The sequence below is a fragment of the Tursiops truncatus genome, chromosome 3 (assembly GCF_011762595.2).
Source record: "Tursiops truncatus isolate mTurTru1 chromosome 3, mTurTru1.mat.Y, whole genome shotgun sequence".
NCBI classification, from domain to species: domain Eukaryota; kingdom Metazoa; phylum Chordata; class Mammalia; order Artiodactyla; family Delphinidae; genus Tursiops; species Tursiops truncatus.
Window position 1 is genome coordinate 83,645,436 of NC_047036.1, and position 7,511 is coordinate 83,652,946.

Genomic DNA, 7,511 nt, shown 5'->3' on the forward strand with positions numbered 1-7,511 from the left:
ACACTTACATGGCAGGGTTAGAAAAGGTACACTGGAGACCTAAAGTTCTTACCCCTGTCTTATTCTTCTCTTCTTCCAGATCTGGGAAGAGGATATGGCCCGTGTTCCTTAAAGCTAGTCATGGCCTTGTGATTAGTTATAGCCAATGCAAAGTGGATAGAAGTGGTGCTCTTCTGGGCCAAAGTAGTTACGAAATGGTACATTGTGCTCCAGATCTTTTTTACCCTATTATGGTAATCTGGGTGTGGCATGTTAAGATGACCAAGTCACAAGGAGATAGGACTGGCATTTACCCTAGGGAGGGAGCTACTTTGGAGAGCTATCAGACTTGCAGTGGATTTTGAATAAGTAAGAAATAAATTTTTGTGGTGTGAGCCTCTGAAATTTCAGGGTTAAGTTGCTACCTGGCCATAACAAGTCTATTCTGAGTAATACAGAAAACAGTGAGGAGGTAACCTCTGAACTGAGCTTTGAAGGGCCAGGAAATGAAAGAACAGAATCTGTCAGGGATTCTTCCTTTCCTCCTTGCCTGGGTAGAACCTGAACTCTTAAAAGAGTAGGAGCAAACTTAGAGATAAAAGTAGGTTAGTAGTCCAGATTTTAAGGAAGTATTAGAGTCCACTAAGTGTCAGATATGTCAGAAAAACACACCATAAAATCCTGATATTCTAGGGCCTTGGTAGGCAGATTGTGGACAGCGCTCTGTCAGCAGTCCCCAACTTGTCCGATTTAAGGCCTATTGTGTGCACTCTGCTTTTGCAAGTGCATTTCTTCTTACTAAGAATGACAGCATGTAATAGCAGTTGACAGAGATGACCAAAATAAAACACTTTACCCTTTGTAATGTGTACATCGCAAAGAAATGCTTTTAATCTTTAAATGTGCTCATTTATGATTTTTATGGGTACCAAGTCACTCTTGTTGAGTTTAATGGTAATTTCATGTCTTATGATTTTCAAAAACAATTTTCAGAGTTTTTCACCGTTAGAAGTATATGGAAATGACTATTTTTTACACAAACATCAATTTAGTTTATGTATTTTATAAAGAATTCTCAAACAGCAGTTTGTTCTTATTTACAAATGGTCTCTCCCTTTTTGCTGTATGAGTTGTATTTTATGAAGCAACACCCATGATGTGAGAAAGAGTCTTGTCTGATCAGAGGCAGAATTAACATTACTTGAAAGAGCAGCCTTCTTTCTGTGTACTCAAGTTAATTGATACAGTAATTTAATCATTGAGCCGCTGCTCACATTTCATGTTTAAGTTACTTACACTTGATTTTATTTTATTTTTTTAGAATGTCTAGGCTGATGAGGATTTAAATGGATTTGTAGCATTTAAAAATGTCCTCAAAACTGATTGCAACATGACATTCATCAGATTCTGTATTCAGTTTTAGTTTAGCTATTTTGAAGCTATCAGATGAAAAAAAAATCTAAGTTTAATATTCTGCAACAGATTTTTTCCATCATCATACTAAAACCCAGAGGAGCACAATGTATTTTTTTCGTTTTAGTCTTCTATTTTTCCTTAGGATATTTTTGACCCCAGATATTTTTTCCTTTAAATTTGACTGAGCTGTGATCATGGCTCTGACCTCTAGCCTCCAAAGAAGAGGAGTTATGCCTCTCAGGAGCGATGCCTCAGGCACTTTGCAAATCGGCTGGCAGGGATTATTTCCCAGGTTGTGAAACGATGACCTTCTAGGGGAAGAGTGAATGTCTGCAGGGCACGTAAATTCCTTCAGCCATGATTGAGAGCTTTAGGCTTGTTACCTGCTCTATGAATCAGAGTCCATTCTATCTTTATGGAAGATGGGTAATTTAGTGCTATATTTAAAGCCTCATGTTATGTGCTCACATGTCAGTTAATTTATTGCTGAAGGTGGATATATTCTTTTTTTTGAGCCCATATAGGGTTAGTTCAGAAGTAAATCTGGAGTTTTGGAATGAAAAACTGGGATAATTTTACTATGATTAGAGGGCACCTATCCCGTTATTTCTAAACAAAGTGCCCCAGCAGTGCTGTCTGCTGTCTCCAACATGTCTGATTTCAATCTCTCAAAGAGGATTTCTGTTGCCTCCTAAGCTGTCATTACAACAATAATATAATGCTGATTGCTTCAATATTCTCAGAATACGTTAAAAAGAGGAATGAAATTTAAAATGATTAATAAATACTTTTTGAATCTGTGGGATGGCATTTTGTTTTTATTCTCTGAATTGTCAGTCTTAATACAGTAAATTTCCAGAGTTTATACATTTTTAGGATAGAAAACTGATTTTCAATATTGGTAATTTTAACATTAATGCTTAACACATTAATGTTAAAAATACATTCTGTATTTTAAGTTCTTGTGAAAAATCCTTGAGGACCCACTTATTGCCACTATACAGTCTAGCCAGTTCCAATATAAATATGACCAACAGAATTGTGGGAAAGCTACAGTAATTTAAGAGAGAAGCTATGCCACTGAAGGCCACGTGAAATACTTAGAAAGCAGGATAAGAAACTATTACAAAATGCCACTAGGGATAGCTCTTATAATATCCCATTTTGTCCTAGTTAAAAAGTTATCTGCTATGGGTGAAAATATCTCCAGTTTAAATCACAGGGAACTTGACTGGTGATAGGACCATCAATGTGATACATCTTAGGTAAGACCAGGCACTTTGATCTGAAATAAAATTTGAACATTAATTCATTCGTTCAAAAGTAAGGAGTTCTTAAAATGTTGATGGAGAATAGTACTTAATGAAGATCAGTTATGGAAAATGTAGCTAATTTTGTTAAATCCAACTTTAAACCCCCAATGGATAAACCTTAACTTACTTAAGTTATATCTCATCATTCATTCTCTTTTGCATGGTTTCTGGTTTTCTTAGCAAACTAAATCTGTGATATATTTGGATGCAGATTTATTTAAAAGTCCCTGGCCTATGGAATCTGGTAAAGCTGAAAGGGAAAACAGAAACACAATACTATCTTTGTTCCATCACTATGGGATGGCATGGGATAATCGGATACTGATCTTAACATCTTAGTTTAATATCGGACAGTATCTTTCACCCTCACCTTTGCCACCCCCTCCTTCCTCCCCTCTCTCGCATCTTCTGTGATCAAGATTTTAATTTAGCATCCATGAGAAAAAACTGTAGTGAAATAACTAGGACAGTGATTATATTGCTTTTCAAATATTGGTCCTAGTCCTGAAATCAGAATATAATTTCATCTTTGAGTTTTAATGACCTCAAATAGGATAATAGTACATTATACCTTGATTTGTAAGCCTACTTTTGGAAGAATGTATAAATTGTCTTTATGGAATTGTGTAGCACCAAAATGTAATGAATGATGTAAGTCAATCTGATTTATACTTTACAATCTTTTTTCTTATAAGCAGCCTCTGCCTCCTTGGCATTCCCACTGTGCCACCATCATTGTTTAAGATCTTCTCACTGGGATTACTGCAGAGGCTTCACAACTGCTTTTCTTGTCTCATATCTCTTCTAATTTATCTCCTAGAATACAACGAAAAGAGTGATCTTTTAAATGCAGTTGTTCATTTGCGTAAAGTACTTTATTACTAAGCATCACCTTCAGGACAATATAGATTATGAGGTTCTTTCTTTTTATTTAATTGCAATACCATCAATTACATTTTTGGGGAGACATCTAGAATATGTTTATTTATAAATTATACACATGTACAAGGTTTAACATTCTAAAATATTGTATACAGTATATAATATGTAGAAAAACAGAATTTTGGAAAAAGGAAGTGGTAAGAATAATTGTAAAAGAAGTTCTCATTTTTTCTTCTTGTACTCTTGTATTTGTCTTGTGTACCCAACTTTGGAGAACTCCACTACTCCCTTACTTTCTACCTACCCTAGATCCATAAGTAAATAATTACAGGAGCTGTGGCATGTCACCTCCTTCTATTTCTTCTGTTAGAAACACCTGCCTCACTCTACCTCCTCCCTCATACAGCCTGTTCTTGAGTAGTTACTACTTGATTTTCAGAACTAAGTTCATGTGTCACTATCTCATGGCAACCAAATTATATCGCCTTGTCTGGTTCCAGAGCACTCTGAATAAACCTTTTTCATAATATTTTATAGTATAGGTATTTCTTTTTTTCTAACGTTCAAAAGACTAGGGGCTCCTTTGGGGAACAACTGTCTTGTCCATCTTTTCATCCTTAGAGGCAACCATAATGCCTGACACGTGTTATACCCATAATGCCTGGCACGAAGTTAAATGAATTCATGAATGAACCAGGAAGGAAGGAAAGAAGAAAGGAACGAAGAGACAGACAGAGAGGGCAGGAGGGAGGGAGGGAAGAATTAACAGGTGTGTTCGAGATAAAGCAATCTGTTACTGGTAAAAGGAGAATTTTAACCGATTTCTTCATTGTTTCCTGATGGTCATTGGTAAATATTTAGGGAAGGTAATTTTGCATTATTTAAGGTGAGAAATTCTGTTTATTATATTTAAATATTGCTATGTAAATGCTCTCGCTTTTCTCTAGGTCCGAAATAGTCACGTAACTTTTTTCTACTGAAAGCTTCGTTTTTATCCTTTAGAAAAATGTCCTGTTTTATATAATGCTATAGGACTAGCACAGGTATGTAAAATACTGAAGTGCTTAAAGTTCCTTTTGAAATGAGTGTGGGGATAGAGCAGATCATGGGAAACAGGTTATGGATAAGGATAATGTATTTTGATGATATTCAAATTCATTCAGCAAAGACCAAATAAGTCAGAGCAGATTTGCTGGTTCATCAGTTGTGCTTCTTCTGCATCCTTATTAGTAAACTGTAACACATTTTACAAAGACCCATCATTTCCTACAGGGCACAGCTCTAGGTTAAGCCTAAAAAGCAACTTTCATTATTGATCGTTCATTGAAAGCAGAGTGAAGCAATTACAGTATCTCTTTGAAGAGGTATATTGGCCAAAGACTATTTGGGATAGTGCATTATAGTGGATTATTTAATACTTTGACTATTATTGAAACTTGGAAATGTGTGTAGATGCCCTCTTGGGCTTATTGATATTGTTAGAAAAGCAACAGATATATTCTGGAAAAAGAAGGTATATGATCCTGAGCAGCCTTCCTGAAAGCTAAAATGTAGTAATTTCCCAGTTGGTGTATGTTTTATGAAGTTTACAGTACCAAGGAAAGTTGTTTTGAGTAATCATTTTTCTGTGACACATTGATAAAACCAAATTTCTGTTCTGTTGATAACTTGTCTTTGAGCAAATTTAGATGTAAAAATATAGGGGTTCTTCTTTTATATTTAATCTGTCTGAATTTTCTCATTTGAAAAATTGGAATAAAATACATAAGATCTTTTTCATAATGGACCAATCATAAAAATTCTGTCTCATTTTAGGCAAATTAGTTCTTCTAAAGAGTCAAATAGTCTCCTTGGAAATGGTTGACTCTTTTCTCCTGAAAGTAATGGATTTTTGTCACCTTTCTCTGATATTGGGGACAGGGTTATGTTTTTAAATTCTTTAAATTTAAAGGCTCTGAGTTATTTGAATATGTCAAATCTGAGTTATTTAAATTTAACTGAATCTTATGATTCTTACTTGAAGGTTTCTAATATAATTTAAAATTTGGAAAAACAGTTTCTTGCAACTAGTGAATGATTTCTCAAATCATGAATTCAAATTTCTCTGTTTAAATGGCATATCTCCTTTATACAAGTAATAGCTTGCAAGAAATTGTCATTAGCATTCGAATCTCAGTCTAAGATGTGTTTCTTTCACTGGTATTTGCAGAGTTGTTATACATTTATACAGGTCATTCCATGGGACTTTTTCTTTTACATTGTCATCTTTACAGATTCATTCTCAAAAAGATAAATTAAACGTATGCTATATATACAATCTGGGGTGTTTTCCTGTGGACTACTGTGCTGTATCAAAGATCTGTTTTAGATGCAATAGCTGTTATTTTTAGAGTTACAGATACTATACATTTGTTCATGATCTTAACTTTTCCAGTTTACCTTTCCATTACCAAGGACACAATCTAATTCACAGGTTAAAATTTCTCAGCCCCATTAATGAAACAAAAGTGGATTTTTCCAAGTTGATTCATCAGTAACGATGGAAGAAATAAATTGTAGCAATGGAAGTAATGGATTTAGATGAACACATTTATATTAGTTGATGAATCACATGATTTCTGCCAATATGAAACTTCAGTAATTCAAGTGAATGGGATTATTTAAAAGACATTCCTAATGTGTACTAATGAAATAATAGTTTATTATTTTCTTGGCACTACTACATTTCATTTCTTTCCCCAATTCTTTTTACTTCACTTGTATAAGTATGATAATACTTGGTTGAAGTGGAGGTTAATTTAATACTACCTGCCTAGGTTCAAAACCTGACTCTGTTACTTTGAGCTGTGACTTTGGGCCAGTTGCTTAATCTGTGCCTCAGTTACCTTATCTGAATAATGGATTGATTAATAGTAACTTCCTCATAAAATTGTTATAAGGATTAAATGAGTAAATGTGAAAAAGCTTAAGAAATATGGGCATGTGTAACTTAAAACACATTGGGGTTATTCCTTAATCTCTTTTTTGTTAAGATTTTACAGTATTTTTGTACTTGGAATGGAGAGTGTTTATCAAATGATCACCTAGAATAAAAAAGTGAATTGTATGAGAAAGCTCTCTCATTAATACAGCTTATTGTGGTTAAATGGTGGGGTTAGTGGAGAAGTAGAAGGAGTCTCCAACACTACTTGATTCTTCAACAATTTAATCTTCATATTAAGGTTTATGAAAACTATATGTAACTATTCTGCTTCTTTTATTGTGACCATGTGGCCTTTCTTTTAGTTTAAGCAAAGAGTTACAGCATCATTTGGTTCCTACTCTATGCAATTCGCGTAGATTATTCTCCTTGTTTTTCTAAGCCTTTCTACTGGCTTAGAGGTGTTGAATGACTTCCCTAAGGTCACACAGCTAATCTTAGTGGCAGAATATATAGAATTAGCTTCATATTTAATTTTATATTTATTTGATAACTATTTCCAGTTATCAAAACTATATTGAATAAGGTATATTTTTTTCAGAAAAAGATACTTAAAGCAGAATTAATTCCTGGATCATATAAGACCTAAGGTATTATAAAATTACCAATAAAATAAGAGTGGTGTTAACAATGCTTTTGGTCTGTACTATTTGGAAGAATCAGAATCCTTGGAATCAAGGTTTCATAATTATAGAAGGAGAATATAAAATTTTGTTAAAACTTTTTCTCAAATGATACATTGTTTTGAAAAGTCTTAGGATATTCACAGTTTTTAGTAAAGTATATATGCTAAAATTAGAATATCTCTGAAATATATTTTAATAAGAAATATATCTTTTTGATAAATCTGTTGGCAATTCTTAGAAACATGGATAAAGTGATAAATCTATTCTTTGGTAAGTATTATGTATAAAGAGCCTTAAAATCATCAACACTTTGGT